Genomic DNA, 19,124 nt, shown 5'->3' with positions numbered 1-19,124 from the left:
TAAAAATAAAGTAATATTAATTTTAATTTAAATTAAATAACGGAAATTAAATTATTTAAAATTACATTAAATTATATGTTTAAAAATTAAGTTACTATTATAATATTAATATTAATATATACTTACCAATACTTACGTTGTAATGGTCTGCGTTGTAAAGGTACCTGCGTTGTAAAAAAATGCTATGTAAATACATGCGTTGTTACAGTATCCGCGTTGTAAAATCCGCGTTGTAACGGTATGCGTTGTAATAGTCCGCGTTGTAACATCATATATCCCTTACTAGACATGTGGGCCTGTCCATTCTTGCACACTCACTGACATCAAGTTGGCAGTGCCCTATCGACGTCTACGGGCCGTCCTTTGGAACACTCTTCGGAGGACTGCATACTAAACCTCTACCCTAGAGGCAAGAAGCTAAAGGTCACTTCTCGCTTCCTTGACTTAGGCATGCTGATAGCCAAATGACTGATTGCAAAAAAATGGAATAAACTTGATCCGCCTGTAGTATCAGCGTGGAGTCAATCATTGCTGGTGTGGACCAGGGCAGAAGGCAAAGCGCTTCGATTTGAAGATATCCGTGGCCTTCACAAAAAACGTATTGCAACAAACTGGGAAGTCATACTGCAAGACTTTCAAGGGCTACAGACAGATTGTGTGGGAACTCCTACCCCGACTATACCTGGTGACTCTGCTAGCCATGACGGGGGTCACAGCCAGATGTTCCCCCTGCTACAAGGGTGGTCTTCATTCTCCAGCCCTCCCCATGCCCGCTCACTGTTACGCCCGAGGCATTGAGGTAGTGGGTGGCAGACTGTACTAAGGCAGGACCTGTAGACGCGTCCCACAGCATCATGCACACAGTACGTACCCACCCAACCAGAGCACTGCATCGGTTAACTGCAAATTACTCAACATAGCTAGGATACATCCCATCCCCCTAAGATCCAAAGCTGCTGGGAAATTCCTTGTCAACAGATAGCTATACACATTACGCAGTTTGCAATGCCTGCTTAGATGATATAGTGCAGCGAAATACAAGGGGGCAACCGCATGTCATAGATATCTTATAATATGTATTGAAGGGAAACTGCTGACTAATGCTCAGAAGTTATTGTTATTTCTATTAAAACTTGCTATAATAAACATCTGTTTAGGAGAGTCTATTAAAAGGGCAAAACAAACAAGCTGATATTAATTATGGACATTGTAAAGACCTGCTCGAATGACACAATACACATGACAGATGCAGCAATGTTAAACCATGTATGTAACATATGGTTAGAGTGGTTCAATACTGTTAACCGCCAGCAAAGCTGAGGGAACATTGTGTACACCATCAATGAAAGGTCTGGAGAGGCAGACATTTTAAAGAAATCATTCACCATAACCAGGGATGAACATAGAGATCGAGCTGACCTTTCCAACATGCATGCTGAAGAGGAGACATCTATTCAGGCAACACCAACAACCTCCAACCAATCACAACTTAAAAATAATTCAATTCTGTTTATCCCCAAATATAAGTCTAGAAGCACTGGGGATATTCTTAACAGAGGGAATATAATACAACAGATTCAAGCAATCGGAAATCTGGCAGATATAAACACACACGATCTCAAAAGAATTGTATTCAAAAGCATCAAGGGAATTTCGAACAGAGAAATAACCAAGACAACCTGGTTCTCAGAGGAAGTAGCAAGGAGGATTTTAGCTGAAGAACCCCAACTAAAAGCATGGGTGATAACAATACAACTCAAACAAAAGCCTGGCTATCCGGATCCATTGATTTCAATTAAAAGAGAGCAAGAGAATTCAGCTCCTGCTTTTGCGGGCACACAATCACATCTGTGCTGAAATGCACCCGAAGCACGGGTGCTCGACCAGCATAAAGGAAAGATCAACAGCAAGTACTCCAGTCAGAAGACTGGTCATGGCTCGCAAAGACCATAAATCGACAAGACGAGAGCACTTGACTCAGGACAAAACAAACACCATCAGGCGACACCCACCTACGAAATTGCCCCTGGAATATAAATAGTCTGGGCAAAAACATTTCATGTAAAGACCATCTGGATTACTTTCAAGGCTTTTACCTCATTCTGTTCCAAGAGACATGGTTAGAAGAATCCTTCCATTTACTTGGCTTTAAAACCCATCATAGCCCAGCAGTGAAAGGTTCCAAATAATCACATCTAAAGGGTGGTCTAACAATTTATTCATCAATAAAAACCATAACATCGACCAAAGATGTTGACATCTTCACATCACCAACAAATGCAATTAAAGCACTTAGAGTGGACATAAGGGATGGTAATATCAAACAACTATTACTCCTAAACATCTACATACACCCTTGCGATAAAATCAAAGGAGCAAAAATAGTGGGGGCATAGATGACTAGATTGTTGACAGAAGAATCCACGATTAATCTGCTTCTGTCTAGGGACTTCAATATGCATCTGTTGGGGCCACAGAAGAGGGACAAGCTACTTGATGAGCAATATATCGCCTGGAACATTCTTTGTCAGGAGCCGAGTTCCAAGAAGCGACAATCACTACACTTTAAGAACCTTGTCAAGGATCTGGAACATCTAAGCTTTGTGGCACTAAACGGGCGCTTTCCTGGAGACCAGTCCCCGGCTGCAACATTTCACAGAGCAACCTCAAGCATGCTGATAGATTACACTTTTTTTCATCTTTATCATTCTTCAGCCGGATCACAGGCTTCGAGGTAGAGGCTCAAGATCAAAGCGGGCATTTGCCACAAGAAATCTCTACAAGAATATCCAGACTATCACGAGATAAGCCAGTCGAGGACCCAGAGTCCATTGATATGGACAATTTCAGGAGGATAAAAATTAAAACTAATCACCCAGATAACTATTAGCATCAGCAAAGGCAATATGGAGCAACGGGAACAGACAGACGTAAACGTACATATGATAGAGCACTGGGAACACCTAACCAAAACATTGGGAGCAGTAAATAGGGTAACCTCTCACCCAGGTTCAACGACTACCAGTTCACTAGGTTGTCAGAAGAACCATATTTCCAATATTATAACTCCAAATCTCCGCAAGCTCAAGAATGCAATAAATAAAATAATACGCAATCTTCAACGCATAGGCCAGGATCCCACTTTGCAAAGGGAGCTATTGCAACTAAAAGCAAAAAAGAAAAAATAAATTTGGCTGGCAAAAAGGAAAAAGGACAAAAACCTGTGGGCAAGGCTATTGCATGACTCCAAGACAAACAATAGTGCAAGATTTTGGCAAACAATAAACAGCTTTTTTTTTTTTTTTTTTAAACCTTTATTTGGAGACAAGCAGGGTCAAGGGAAGTGCATACACAATACATACAGTCACATATGGCCATTACAATGGTACGTCAGAGCCAAAAAATGAGATACAAGCAAGTACGGGGCAGCATACCAGGCAATACAAGGAGCAACATCGAAATGTACAGTGCAAATTAGAGGGCAACGATCCAGCATGTTCAGGCAAGCTAACAAGGCAATACAGTATGGACACATTCTGTTAGCGTATAGCAAATAAAACAAAGGAGACTCAGAGAAAAGGGACACAGAAAATAAAGGTGCCCTACAGGGATACGATTTCGATTCCTAGCCACACACTTGTCGTAAGGGGAACTACAGCCCCCAGCAGCTCGCATGTCAAGGAGACGGCTCAGCCTCTCCCCCGATACTGGAAGATCAGCAGGTGTAATGTAAAATCCCAGCCCACCATGTTGCCATCAACCAATCCCTTCCCGGTCCCCGAGTTCAGAATCAGAGTCCTGCGCAGCTCTGGTTAGGAGGTACACCTGGAGCGGGCTCCAAAAGTCCTTCGGTCTGCATCTGACAGGCATCAGGTCAGAATAGATATTGTATTGATCCTGACAGTATATGAGGTCAGTCAACCAATCCTGAAAGCGCGGCACCCTGCCACGTCCCCAGCAACAAGCAACCCTACGCTTAGCCAGCAGCAGGGCCACGTCAACAAACCTACGGTGAGAGGCAGGCACGTCCTTAGAGTAGCCCAGCAACATCACTAAGGGGTCAAATGCCACCCCATCCTCCGCCATAATCTGCAGGGCTACATGAACCTGAGTCCAATATTCCAACACCCCCACACAACTCCAAGCCAAGTGCAGGAAGTCAGCGCCTTCCGCACGACACCTAGCACACCTGTCGACCTCCGCCAAATGAAACCGTAGTTTCCTCGCCGGGGTATAATAGTACCTCTGAACAAACTTGTAGTGGATAATTTTAAGGCGACAACTAGAGGAAACATTGGCCGTGAGCCCACAGCAGTACTTCCATTGCTCGTCGGTAATAGGAGCACCCAACTCGGCAACCCATTGCTCGCGCACCCGATTGGCCGGGACCGAACGCTGTCTGCGAATAGCCCCGTATAATTTCGACACCAGGTGTCGCCCATCTGAAACCAGCAGCAGGTGGAGGGGGAGGGTAACCCCAGGCTCCGAAGGGAAGTCTGGTAGCAGAGCACGCATGCCCTGCCGCAAGCGGATAAAGTAGAACAGCTCCAGCGGGGAGCAAGCAGCCGTCCCGAAGAAATGAGCCTGCGTACGGAAGGCACCTTCATGAAACAAGTCGCCCCACGTGAGGATACCTAGCCGCCTACACATTCGTTGAAACCCCGTTTCCAACAACAGCGACAAATCAGGATGATAAGACAGAGGCAAGGCCGGCGAATAAAGAAAGGAAATGCCCAGCAATTGAGCCACCCGTTTCCAAGCATCCACCGTGCACGTCACCGTCGTGCGAGGCGTCTCCACATCTGACACCTTGCCCAAAACCATCCCCTCCAATGGGAGCGGGTGGGCAACCCAATGTTCAGCAGGAATTTGGGGCATAAACGGCGTGGGGCGCATCCAGTGATAAGCGTAATGCGCCTGAGCGCTGAGATAATAAAGCTCAAAGTCGGGGACGTCGAAACCGCCATCAGCATAGGGCAACGTAAGGGTAGCCCAAGCCACCCGTGCTGCTTGCCCCCCCAGAACAACCGAATGAGCTCAGAACGAAGTCTGCGAAAGAAATAAGCACCAGGATGATACGGAAGGTTTTGAAAGAGGTAAAGAAAGCGAGGCAAAACTACCATCTTGATAAGGGACGCCCTACCGGCCATGGAGAGAGGCAAGGACATCCACCTGGTGACATCGTCTACAAGTTTAGTAATAGCCACACCATAATTAAGTCGAATCGATTCTTCTCTGTCCAAGGACACGACAATGCCGAGATATCGCAACTCCGAATCACACCATTCCAGAGGGTAGTCAAGGGGAAATCTAGCTACAGCAGCAGTGAGGGGGAAAAATTGAGACTTCCGCCAGTTGATATGGACACCGGAGACACCCCCAAAAGCAACCAGCTCCCGTAAGAGCGAATTAAGGTTGTTCTCAGGGTCCTTGACATAGAGCGTAACATCATCGGCGTATAACGAAATACCGACCTGTCGCTGAAGACAATTAAAGGCGCTCTGCTGGTGGAACTGACGAATCCTACAGGCCAGCGGCTCAATGGCTATAGCAAACAAGAGGGGCGAGAGGGGGCATCCCTGTCGGGTCCCTCTCGTAAGAGGGAACGAGGGGGATAACACCCCATTCACCACTACCCTCGCCATCGGATCGGTATATAAGAGCTTAACCCATGAGATGAAGATCCTGGGGAAACCCATCCGACAAAGAACATCAATAAGATAGCCCCATTCAACAGAGTCAAACGCCTTAGTGGCATCAAGAAAGATAGCAGCAACCGGGACAGTAGGAGCAATGGTCGACACAAGCGAAAACAAGGTGCGAAGATTGTGGGATGTAGCACGGCCGGGCACGAATCCCGACTGGTCAGGCAATATAATAACGGGCATGAGCTCGGCTAGTCTTACTGCCAAAACCTTCGCGAATTTTGACATCGCAGTTGAGCAACGAGAGGGGTCTATAGGAGCCCACATCCTGCGGATCCTTACCCGGCTTAAGCAGCGACGTAATGGCGACCTCCCGCATGGAACCCGGTAGACGTCCCTCCTCCAGGGACTCCTCAAAAACCTCACGGAGAACAGGGGCCATGGTGTCCACATAACACTTATAAAATTCAGCAGGAAGGCCATCCAGACCGGCGGCCTTCCCATTAGACAGAGACATGATGGCAGTCCTGACCTCTTCCACCTCTAGGGGCCTGCCTAAGAACTCCGGATGACCATCCGATAACCAACAAAGTGCCAGTTCATCAAGAAATCCGCGATAACGAGTCTCACCCGTCTGCTGTGTCGTGTAAAGGTGTGCATAATGGTCAATAAAAGGACGCTGAATCTCCGAAGTGTCCCGACAGCGAGTGCCATCCGGTGACACCAATTCCAACACGTCCGACCCATGCCTTGGATGTCTAGTAAGGGCAGCGAGGACCTTACCGGGCCGCTCCCCTTCACAGTATCGCCTCGCCGGCCAGTATTTCCCCCTATGCTTAGCCTCTCTAGCAGCCTCCTCCTCGTATTCGGAGAGTTTAGTACGGAACTGCGCCAAAAGATCGGGATCAGAGTCACCCTGCATCCTGCGTTCTAAGTCTCGCAAGTCAGCCTCCAAGCTCTCGAGGGTCCGAACAATCAGTCGAAGTACTCCACAACTTTTAGAAATAGTGACACCCCGGATCGTAACCTTGAACGCCTCCATATGACCTCGACGCTGTCCACAGAGCCCTTGTTTCTAGGGAAGAACGCCTCTACCTCTGCACCAAGCTCCTCTATGAACACCGGGTCAAGCAAAGCAGTCGGAAATAGACGCCAAGGTGGGCGCGGCCTATGCAGCCCGGGGACGGATAGAACAACCTTCACCGGACAGTGATCAGAATACGTCCGAGCCAGATGTGTAGCCTTCCGCAGGCCAGCTGCCAACCCTCTTGAGAGAAACACATAATCCAGTCTCGCCCATGAACGAGCATGTGTGGTGTAATGAGTGCCCTCCTTGGTGGCAGGGTGGGCGTACCTCCAGCTGTCGACCAACCCAGCCTCCTCCACAATCCCATGCAATACTTCTCTAGCCTGTACATTATACTGAGGACTCCCCTCCGATCTGTCCGACTGGGCATGAAATGCAAAATTGAAATCACCCCCCCACACAATGTAAGTGGCATCCACAGCAAGAACATGACCCCACAAAGTGACAAAAAAGATTGGCGTATCGACATTAGGAGCATAGCAATTAACAAACAGTACAGTGTTCTGCCCAAGCCGCCCCCACAGTAGCACATAGCGCCCCTCAGGGTCCCCCACAAATCCCAGTTCCTGAAATGCGAGCGATCTTTTAACAAGGATGGCAACCCCTCGAGCATAAGAAGAATAGGAAGCAAACCCCCTGGCCGCAGCCCACCTCCCGCCAAAGTTGGGGGAAGGAGCGGGACGCAGATGCGTCTCCTGGAGGAGAGCAACATGAATAGCATGCCTGTCCAGGTACTGGATCACACTACGACATTTCCTGGCATCATTAAGTCCCTGTACATTCCAGGATAGAATCGATATCTGATCTATAACAGCAGTCGACATTACCCAGTTTCAGGGCCCCATGGGACCCAATAACCAAATACAGGGCATCCAACTACCAGCAACAGCCAGCGACAGGTCCACACCCTAGGGCGCGGACAACCCCCCACATACACTCCACACATTCCCCAGCCATCTCCGAACCATTCAACCAAAACTTCAACAACCCCCCCCAGCCAAACCATCCATGCAACAAGCACTCAGAGCATACTGCACGCCGCACGCCGCCAATCCAACTTACGCAACCCGCAACTCGCACACGTGTTCCCATTACATAGCTCTCCCCGTCACGTGGCAGCCTAAAATGGCGGCCGGTGCACTCGGGTCCAAGATGGACGGGAGCACGGACCCCAGGATCAGTCCCCCCAGATAAAGAAGCGGACCAGCCTAGATAGCGGGCGCGACGCCACTCCTGTGCACCCAGACAACAGCAGCACCTCTCACATCGACCCAGGAGTCCTGGGCAAACAAACATGGTCAGCTTCATTCCCGCCCCATCCACCCACCTGATACCACCCCAACCATCAGGCCATACGCACCCCCACGCACCCCCACCCCCGCCCATTCCCCAACACACAACCAGTCAAACAACATAGGACTAGAATCCAAACCAAAGGTACACATGGGGCACACCCTCCGGGGAACCTTCCAGAGGTGCACGACTCCACTCCCTCACGCCAGGCCAGTGTCCGCGCCAACAGGTGTCAGACGGCCCCAGGCGCAGCGCGGGTGCCCAGAGCGCGACACCAGATAGCACCATCCTGCGGTGCCATACCGACCCCAAGAAACAAAACGCACTCACTCATCTCAATAAAGACATGACCCCCGCACCAGCAAAAGTAAAAGCGGGTAATAGTTAGGCCGCAAATGCGGAGAAGGAAGGCAGTAGACCTCAATATAACAGGTACCCGTCCAGAATACTCCAAAAAAAACAGTAAAAAGAGAGACAACGACCAAAGTCACCACAATCAAGCGACCTCCTCCTCAGCCGCCGAATGTTCATCCTCAGGGTCTCGATCGCCTCCCCGATCCGCAGCTGCTCGCTCGCGCTGGAGGCGCTTCACAAAATGCTGTGGGTTGGTGAAAAAATGTTGTTTAGCCTGGTGCGTCACTCTAAGTTTAGCAGGGTACAGCAAGGCGTAGTCCACCTGTAGATCCCGAAGCTTCTTTTTCACCCCCAGGAACTTACGACGCTGGTCCTGCACCATCGGCGTGAAGTCGGGGTACATGGTGAAAGACACCCCTTCGAAGGAGAGGGGCCTGTTAGTGCGGGCAGCCTGGAGGGCGGCATCTCGGTCACGATAGTTCAAAAGGCACGCAATGATGGGGCGCGGTGCAGCCCCAGAGGCCGGCCGAGGTCCCAGTGTCCGATGCGCTCTCTCAACGATGAACTGGGACGAGAACACTTCCGCCCACCAGTAGCCTCTCCACATAAGTCTCCATTTTGCCCACATTCGTGGACTCCGGCACACCTACAATGCGCACGTTGTTGCGCCTACTCCTCGCCTCCAACTCCTCATTCTTAGCGGCAATGACACGCAAGATATTGTCCATTCTCGCCAGTTGGGTGGTATGGGTGGCCGCCGTGTCATCATGGTCCGAAATGCGCTGTTCCGCCGCCGTCAGTCGCTCCTCATGCACGTCCAGCTTCTGGACGACCGCATCCATGCGTGACGATATCTTGTCCACTTTGTCCACTATCGTGGCAAACCCCTGCCTCATCTCCTGCATCATTTGGGTAAAGTCCGGTGGTGGTGGTTGCGGGACACTGTCAGCGACATTCGGGGGGGGGGGGGACCGCGAAGTCCCGGCCTCCTGGTGCAAACGCGTCCCTCGCCTAGCCCCTCCAGAGTTAAAGGACAATTTGGATTGTTTAGTGTCCGGCTTCCCCATAATGGTGCGCTAATGATGCAATGGGGGACCAAAGCAAATAGGAGTCAGGATATAGGTCGGATAAAGGGTACGGCCAGAAAAGCTCGAATCGTGGGGGCACGAGCAGGCCAGCGCGCCCCGCCACTCCCAACGACGAGAAGATGGCCGTCTCCACTTCCAGTCCAAAGGGGCGAGCCTCCAGAAAATAAGAAGAAGATCTGTTGCGCCCCCGCGAGCAATGGTATTCGGGCAGGCAGAAGTAGGATCCAAGAGATAAGTCCGACAGCAAGGAAGAGCCAAACGGCTTGCCCGGCCAGCGAGCGGGCCCGGTGGAGAGGGGCGGAGCGAGGCCTACACCCCACGTGCAGAGCCCCGGACTGGCATGCCCGATGACGCCGGGCTAGGGGGCATCAGACTTCCAGAGCGCAAGTCGGAGAAACTTGGGATCCTCGTAACTTCGGCCAGCAACCTCCGAATGGCCCAGGAGTTGGACCGTGGGTAGGCAGTCGATATCCCAGTAGATCTGTGGGGTCAGATCAGGGCGCAGCGATGGTAATCAGGATCCCTAGGCGGATAATAGCTCCGGGCAGCGGGAGCCTCATGACAGTGCGGCCATTCCGCAGTGCGCCCTCTAGCGCCCCCACAATAAACAGCTTCGCCAACAAGAATGTGCAAAAAATAAATTCCCACTTGTCAGAAGAAGCCTAGGCCTCATACCTGTACCAACACTTTAATGCTTCATGGAGGCAGACCTCCAAAAATATACCAGAGGCATCCCCTCTACATTTAAATGTTCCACCTGGAAACAATCATTTTTCATTCACAGCTCTCCAGATCAAGAGCAGGATAGCCAAGGGCAAGAGGGGGGCCCGCGGCCCTAACGGGATTCCACCATTTCTATTCAAAATGGACCCGGATTACTGGGCTTCCACTGTACTACCGCTGTATGGCCAAATTGCAGGAGGAGTCATCATTCCAGAATCCTGGAGGGGGTAAATCATTCACCCAATATACAAGAAAGGGGACAAGAACTTAGCAGGCTTGTGACTTTAATTGACATTGAGGCGAAATAGTATGCTGACGTCCTTCTAGATGACCTTATTGTCTGGGCTAAAGAACAATCCATTACACCAATCAACCGAGGAGAGAGGGGGAGAGGGAGAGGGGGAAAGGGGGGGAGTGAGGAGAGGGGAGAGTGAGGAAGGGGGGAAAGTGAGGAGAAGTAAGACAGGAGAGAGGAGAGTGGGGAGACTAAGGAGAGGGGAGAGTGAGGAGAAGTGAGATGGGAGAGGGGAGAGAAGGTAGACTGAGGAGAGGGGACACTAAGGAGAGGGGAGAGTGGGGAGAGGGAGGGGAGAAAGTTGAGAGGGAGGGGAGAGGGGAGAGAGAGAGGACAAAGGAGAAAGGGGAGAGTGAGGTGAGAGAGGGGAGAGTGAGGAGAGATGAGGGAGGGGAGAGTGAAGAGAGAAGAAAAAGGGGAGGGACAGAGGGGAGGGTAGAGGGGTAGGGGAGAAGGGAGAAAGGGGAGAGTGAGGTGAGAGTGAGAAGAGAGAGGGGAGAGTGAGGACAGAGGGGGAAGTGAGGGGAGAGTGAGGAGAGAGGGGGAAAAGAGAGGGGATAGTGAGGTGAGAGGGGAGAGTGAGGGGAAGTGAGGGTAGAATGAGGTGAGATCAGAAAGTAAGAAGAGAGGGGAGAGTGAGGAGAGAGGGGAGAGTGAGGAGAGAGGGGAGAGTGAGGGTAGAGATGAGGGAGGGGAGAGTGAGGAAAAAGGGAGGGGACAGAGGGGAGGGTAGAGAGGGAGGGGAGAAGGGAGCAAGGGGAGAGTGAGGTGAGAGTGAGGAGAGAGAGGGGAGAGTGAAGAGAGAGGGGGAAGGGGAAAGTGAGGGGAGAGGGGGAAAAGAGAGGGGATAGTGAGGTGAGAGGGGAGAGCGAGGGGAGGTGAGGGTAGAGTGAGGTGAGAGGGGAGAGTAAGAAGAGAGGGGAGAGTGAGGAGAGAGGGGAGAGAGAGGGGACGGGGAGAAAGGGGAGAGAGTGAGGTGAGAGTGAGTAGAGAGAGGGGAGAGTGAGGAGAGAGGGGGTGGGGAAAGTAAGGGGAGAGGGTAAAGTGTGGAGAGGGGAGAGTCAGGTGAGAGGGGAGAATGAGGAGAGAGGAGAGGTGAGGGGAGAGTGAGGTGAGAGGGGAGAGTAAGACAAGAGGGGAGATTGAGGAGAGAGTTTTTTTTTCTTTTTTTTTTGAGGAGAGAGTGAAGAGGGGAGTGGAGAGGGGAGGGTAGAGCGGGAGTGGAGAGGAGAGAGGGGAGAGAGAGAGGAGAGGAGAGAAAGGGGAGAGGGTGAGGGGAGAGTGAGGAGAGAGAGGGGAAAGTGAGGGGAGAGTGAGGAGGGAGAGGGAAGAGGGAAGAGGGGAGAAGAGAGAGGGTAGAGCGAGGAGAGAGAGGAAAGAGAGGATAGTGGAGAGTGAGGGGAGAGTGAGGATAGAGTGGATAGTGAGGAGGGAGGGGATGGGAGAGTGTGGGTCGAGGGAAGGGAGAGGAGAGAGAGAGGGGGGGAGAGGATAGAGGAGAGAGAGGAAAGTGAGAGAGGGGAAGAGAAATGTGGGAGAGAGTAGAAGGAGAGCTAGAGAGGGGAGGGAGGGAAAGAGAGTGAGGTAGATGTCGAGTGAGAGTGAAATTTGAGGAAAAAAATAGGGGCAGAGAGCGTATTGAAATAGAGGTGTGACGTACACAGTTTGTTTTAAGTCAACTGTAATGGTGTAAATTCTCAAATGCGGATAACTCCATATATTCCTGTGGGAGATAGGTAACATGTTGAACACCACTACTGTGCAAGCTGAAAATGTGTCCAATTTGTAGAGTTTCAGGCTTGGTTGTGTTAGACTCATTGCGTGTCTGGTCTCATTTAATGTGTATGCGCTGGCTGAATTCAGAATAAATGTGAACAACTCCATATATTCCTGTGGGAGATGGGTATCTCATGTTGAACACCACTACTGTGCAAGCTGAAAATGTGTCCAACTTGTACAATTTCAGGCTTGGTTGTGTTAAACTCATTGCGTGTGGAGCCAAAACGAAACTGTCGAAAAGTGGAGGTGGAAATGCAAGGAGCAGAGGAGCCAACAGGAAGTGGGCTAAAAAGGAGGGGAGAATGCAAGGAGCCTGAATAAAGCAGACGATAAGGGAGGCGGGAGGAGGGAGATGCGAACAGAGCATCAAAGGGCTGCCCGAGAAGGGAGGGGGGGGGGAATGAGGAGCCAAAATGAAACTGTCGAAAAGGGAGGGGGGAATCCAAAGAGCAGAGGAGCCAAAAGGGAGTGGGCTAAAAGGTAGGGGGGAATGCGAGGGGCCAAAATGAAACTGTCGCGAACAGAGCATCAAAGGGTTGCCCGAGAAGGGAGGGGGGAATGCGAGGAGCCAAAATGAAACTGTCGAAAAGGGAGGGGGGAATGCAAGGAGCAGAGGAGCCAAAAGGGAGTGGGCTAAAAGGGAGGGGGAATGCGAGAAGCCAAAATGAAACTGTCGAAAAGGGAGGGGGGAGGGGGTGTGGGAGCAAATTTCTTTGCTTTGAAGTCTGATGCCATGAACTGTACTCAATCCGCAGTTTGGGTAGACTTGTGAAAGCCTTACTATAATCTCGACAAACAACCATTGCTAGAGAAATGCTGTAGTCGAGACCTAAAAACAGTACCTGTGATGTTCAGTAAAAGAAGTGAAATGTGCCAGATTTCAATAGTGATTCTAAAAATCAATGAGAAATCCCAAACTAAGATGGTAGCCACACACAAGCACAAAGCTTGAAGATGAAAATGGGTTCCAGACAACAAACCCAATCCATTACAGAACACATGATGAGTAGTGCTCAATCAATAGACATCCAAGTGAAACGTGTTACATTCAAGGAATCAGCTCGAGCAGCAGCTATGGCTCTCAGCGCTGTAACAGCGCTCCGGAACTGTACTGCAAGGCCCACCAAAGAGAGCACCCTCCAGTAGACAGGTAATGTGAGGGACACAGTAGCCAAGCAAACCACCCACCAGCAGGCAAGTCCTGCAAATAATTAGTTATAGTTTCCAATCTATCATGGTGCTCACATTTCTTAGGTGCTATTGAGCCAATGCACGTCTATGCCTCTTTGCATGTGCAACAGTTTACCCTGAACTGTGAGGAATCATTTTGCGCTCTTACTTACCATGAATCCCTGGCTGTTTGGAACTTGTTTGTTTAGCTTTTGCTCCCATTTTTTCAATAGCGCACCTGTACCTGGAACTCTATTACTGATTGCCTGGCTTTAGGTTCAAAGGCTGATGTTTACACACAGGTATTTGAGGCTAATGTTGGAGGTACGTTTTTGTTGTTCCCGGGGGAACCAGATAATCTTCCTTTCCTCACCATCTCCCTGTAATACCATAGCTACTGGTGAGCCCTCCATTCTCATCTAGGTCAAGCAGAAATGTAGATCTCAGGAGGTGGAGGATTTTCGAACTGTGATGCACCAGTGGACCAGTGTGGTTCCGAGTGTAAAGCAGATCAGCACTGAGGTCCATAAAGATTCACCTTCATTTACGCTCAATACTTTGATGAGAAAGAGGTCAGTAGTCATGGTCATTTGGGGCTGCCAGTGCTGGAATAACAAGCATTTATGAAGGGGAGTAATGATGTGCATTAGCAGAGACATGTAGCATCCCAGCACTGCATTTGCAGGGAATTTGAATAGATGTTCATTGACAGTAATGCTTGGGTTTTATTACTGGAATAATAAGGACTACTGCATATCAGGCACTGAGGTGCATTTGAAGAATTATTTGTAAGGCCCCCCCTCCAGTATATCGGGGGATGGTACGTGCCCAGACAAAGGTATACCAGTAGCTCTCAAGAGTATTGACACCCAGGCAGGTTCAATAGCACATTACTGACAGACTTTTTAGGTCTCGGCCTGCGTGGGCTGCGCTTGCGCAGTATCGTCGGTGAGATCTTATGTCTTAGAGTAGGGGGCTTGAACCCGCCCCTCTTCTCCATTGGCTGGCTTCCTAAACGGAGGCCAGCCATTGGAGGAAAGGGGCGTCTGTCCATTTAAGCCCCGTCTTTTTGGGATTCAGGGGTGTGTTTTTTGTGTTCTTTCTCTCCCTGACGTCATAGGTCTAAAACAAGCCCCCATCATGCTGTGTGCACGCCCAAATCAGCTCTCTGATTGGTTGACAACTACCAAAAGACACTACCATTGGTGTTCCTTATTAACCAATCAGAGGGCCGACTGGCGCGTGCAGGCAGCGTGAGCAGCGCTCCTCTCTTGTTTTCTCTTGAGCTGTTTGTCCCCGGGCCTCTCCTCGGGCTTCGCCCCCCAGCAGCGCTCGATGATGCCTTTGAATGGGGCTCCTTTGTTGTTTGTGCCCGGGCCTCTCCTTGGGTTTCGCCCTCCAGCAGCGCTCGATGATGCCTTTGAATGGGGCTCCTTGGGCCCCGGGGCTGCTGAAGGTGGGCCCGGTGTGGGGCGGCTGCAGGTGATAGGCTACCACGGCATAGAGAACACACTGCCTCTCCCGGCCGGTGAAGGGCATCTCGCGGCTCACCATCTGTCACAAAGTGATAGCGAAGGAGTAAATGTCGGACTTGCAGGTGGGTGGCAGGCCGCGCAGTAGCTCGGGGGCGCGGTGCGTGTAGGTGCCGCCAATCTCACACGCCTCGGCAGGTTGAGCGCGGGCCTCTCGGTGCTGCAGGTGCAGCGGGCAGCCAAAGTCGCCGATTTTGCAGCAGGTGTAGATGCCGTGCTGTGCTAGCAACACGTTGGTGGGTTTCAGGTCCAGGTGCACGATGCTGTGCGAGTGCAAGAAGGTCAGACCCCGGGCTACATCGGGGGCGTAACTGAGGCAGCTGGAGGTGCCAGTGCCTATTTCCCAGGGCTGTCCATCTTCCCCGTAGGCCATTCTGGGGTTTTGATTGCCCTAGATGGCATGGTGCAAGGTGCAGCTGCCTGTGTACTCCATGATGACAGCGCCCAGGCTGTCGGGATCCTCTGGGCTGCAGGGGCCGGCCGCCAGCACCTGCACCAGGTTATCGTGGCGGGGCAGCTGCGCCACGTTCAGCTCGGCCCAGATGCTCCGCCTGGAGGCCAGCTGTTTTTTTGCAGAGTGCTTCACCTTCTTCACAGCCACCGTTTCGCCACGATAAGTTGCTTGGTAGACGTGGCTGTAACCTCCGGCCCAGAGAGCTTCCAGTAGCGACACTTCGGAGCAGTTGATGGAGCACCAGGCCATGCGTGGGGGCATGCGACGCTCCCGGCCATCGGAGAAGGTTAAGGACAGGGGCCCGCCCTTGCGGGAGAGCGCGATTGGGCTGCTGCTGTAGGCCCGCAGCTCCACCGATGGCGAGAATTCCCACGGGAGGAAGCGCTCCAATGGTACGAGGGACGGCATGCTGGCTCAGAAAGCGTGCGCGTTGGAGTCCCTCCATTTCACCACATCGTAAAGTGGACGGAGGCGCCATTAGGTCTACTCACTGATTGTAGGGAGGGCCCCTTGCTTCGCATCAACAAGAGACAGCTGGAGTCACTTGCTACAGCGCTATCTCAATAGATGCACCTTTATTCTACCTCCGTTTCTGTGGACGTGAACTGTTGCCTCTGTACCTAGTTCAGCTTTTCTTCTTGAACCCAGATGCACTGAAAAATTGGGGAGAGTGCTGAGGAGCCGCAGCTGATGTGCGAGCAGGCTCCTGAAGCCGGAGTCAAAGCCCGTGATGAAGACCGTGCGGCCCCGGGGATCAATGGGGGGCTCCGTCCCACACCGGCCGCCCAGCGCCAGCCAAGCCAGGGCGGGCACCGCCAGCACCAACGTGGCGCACAGCGGGCCCAGGCACTAGCAGTGGAGTAGCAGCAGCACCGGGAAGCCGGCTGGTATTTTTCGCTTTTCTTACCTCTGTTCCCTGCTTGTGCACAATTCTCTTGCCAGTGTGTGTGGCTGTGTGTGTGTGTGTGGCTCTGTGTGTGTGTGGCTCTGTGTGTGTGTGGCTGTGTGTGTGTGTGGCTCTGTTTGTGTGGGTGGGGCTCTGTGTGTGTGGCTCTGTGTGTGTGTGTGTGGGGGGCTCTCTGTGTGTGGGGCTCTGTGTGTGTGGGAGGGGCTCTGTGTGTGGGGGGCTCTGTGTGTGTGGGGGGGGCTCTGTGTGTGTGGGGCTCTGTGTGTGTGGGGGGCTCTGTGTGTGTGGGGGGGCTCTGTGTGTGTGTGTGTGTGTGGGGGGCTCTGTGTGTGTGTGGGGCTGTGTGTGTGTGTTGGGCTCTGTGTGTGTGTTGGGCTCTGTGTGTGTGTGTTGGGCTCTGTGTGTGGGGGGGGCTCTGTGTGTGTGTTGGGCTCTGTATGTGTGTTGGGCTCTGTGTGTGTTTGGGGCTCTGTGTGTGTGTGGCTCTGTGTGTGTTGGGCTCTCTGTGTGTGTTGGGCTCTGTGTGTGTGTTGGGCTCTGTGGGTGTGTGGCTCTGTGTGTGTGTTGGGCTCTGTGTGTGTGTGTTGGGCTCTGTGTGTGGGGGGGGCTCTGTGTGTGTGTTGGGCTCTGTATGTGTGTTGGGCTCTGTGTGTGTTTGGGGCTCTGTGTGTGTGTGGCTCTGTGTGTGTTGGGCTCTCTGTGTGTGTTGGGCTCTGTGTGTGTGTTGGGCTCTGTGGGTGTGTGGCTCTGTGTGTGGGGGGGCTGTGTGTGTGTGTGGGGCTCTGTGTGTGTCGGGCTCTGTGTGTGTGGGGGGGGCTCTGTGTGTGTGTGGGGCTCTGTGTGTGTGTGAGGCTCTGTGTGTGCATGGGGCTCTGTGTGTGGGGGGGGCTCTGTGTGTGTGTGTGTGTGGGGGGGGCTCTGTGTGTGTGGGGGGGGCTCTGTGTGTGTGGGGGGCTCTGTGTGTGTGGGGGGGGGCTCTGTGTGTTGGGTTCTGTGTGTGTGGGGGGGGCTCTGTGTGTGTGGGGGGCTCTGTGTGTGTGTGGGGGGGCTCTGTGTGTTGGGTTCTGTGTGTGTGGGGGCTCTGTGTGTGTGTGTGTGTGTGGGGCTCTGTGTGTGTGGGGGTGTTGGACCTGGCCTGGTGGCGTGGTTCCCCCCGTTCCTCAGCTCCCCGTTAGCCCAGCTCTGTACTTAGAAACCCCTGGCTGCCCTGCCCATGTCCGACCAAACGCCCGCGGCCCCCATCGGCCTGTCCTCGGCCACCTTCCCAGCCCGCGCGTCCCAAACCCGCAAGGCCCCATAGGCCCACCGGCAGCCATTTTCCCTTCCCAAGATCCCTGACTCCATGGGCTTAGCATGACCCCAGCCCCAGCGCAGCTTAGGCTCCAGACACGTCAGCCCCTGTTGGGAGGGTGAGGGCTACCCTAGTAAGAGAAGACAAGGAGTTTAGATTGCACCTCCGGCCTCCCCTGAGAGACTGGTTTCTGTCACACCTCTGGTCTTCCCCTGGGGGCCAGTTTTGATTGCACCTCTGGCCTCCCCGAGTGCTGGCTCCAGACCTGCTGGGCGTCTGGGAATCCCCAGACGCATCCTCAAAGGGATCAAAGGACCAACCACCGGACCTCACCAATGGGCCGCCCCAAAGCCTCGGACCTCCGCCTGCGAGGGTCCGGACATCAAAGAGCCCTTGGACTATATCAAGGCCCACCCCTGAACTAGCGGGCAGTTGTATCCTGGACAAGAAAGCCCTGCTGATCTGATCACGGCTGAACTGAACTTCGTAATTCTTCGAGCCCTGCCTCTGTGTGTGTGGGGCTCTTTGTACGTGTGTGGGGCTCTGTGTGTGTGGGGGGGGGCTCTGTGTGTGTGGGGCTCTGTGTGTGTGGGGGGCTCTGTGTGTGGGGGGGGCTCTGTGTGTGTGTGTGGGGCTCTGTGTGTGTGGGGGGGCTCTGTGTGTGTTTGGGGCTCTGTGTGTGTTTGGGGCGCTGTGTGTGTGCTGGGCTCTGTGTGTGAGCTGGGCTCTGTGTGTGTGGCTCTGTGTGTGTGGCTCTGTGTGTGTGTGTGTGTGTGTCTCTGTGTCCGCTAATACTCTCTACTACTCTCTAATGCTCACCTAATGCCATTGTAAATGACAATACCATTTATTTATGTTTTAAAAAAAACAAAAAATGAAAATAAATGTTATTTGCAATGTCAATAGCTCTAACTTTAACAAAGCTGTGACCATTGCATTGTAAATGCTTGTTTGGGGGTGGGTTCCAGTGCTGGAATTTCCTGCTGTGCTGCAGGTTAAGACTAAGGGGCTAAAGCAGAGTTTCGATAAGACGTGTTCTCCACTGCCCAAGTAACTCAAAGGTGAGTATGCCCATTGCCTGAGCCAAATCAGGGCCAAATTCACAAAGGTAAACGTACACGTTTGTGTACATTTATTCTTTTTCAATATTCACAAAACTACAATTTAATATTAACTTTATGACTGCGGTGACTCTGCAGTCAGGGTGGAGAACTTTGCACATAAAAATATAGCCCTCAATCTGGCATCTTATATCACCAGCAATTCAGAATTTCCTTGTATTAGTTAGTTTTCTGTAGCTAGCAGAAATTCTTTTAGGTACTGCAAAGAACAGCAAAAAAACCTGATACGTCAAGAGGCGTAGGTCAAGAGGTGAAAAGGGAGACTGCAGAGAAGTCCCTGCAAATACATGTCATGCCACTTAAATATATTCTTGCTTTTCATTTCACTTTTAAGGGGCCATACTGGAGTGATGTCATCGTATTTATAATGGCCAGCTGAGATCAT

The 19,124-nt window shown here is 51.9% G+C and overlaps 1 pseudogene; it reads right to left on the bottom strand.

Annotated features, from left to right (window-relative positions):
- LOC147732548 (serine/threonine-protein kinase mos-like) overlaps window positions 1–15,828 on the bottom strand; it is a 45,333-nt pseudogene extending 29,505 nt beyond the window's left edge.
- Window positions 15,829–19,124: the final 3,296 nt, after the last annotated feature.

Source organism: Lissotriton vulgaris, chromosome 2_1 (genome assembly GCF_964263255.1).
Source record: "Lissotriton vulgaris chromosome 2_1, aLisVul1.2, whole genome shotgun sequence".
Classification (NCBI taxonomy): domain Eukaryota; kingdom Metazoa; phylum Chordata; class Amphibia; order Caudata; family Salamandridae; genus Lissotriton; species Lissotriton vulgaris.
Note: the sequence above shows the minus strand (reverse complement) of the source record. Positions and strands in the feature narration are given on the sequence as shown.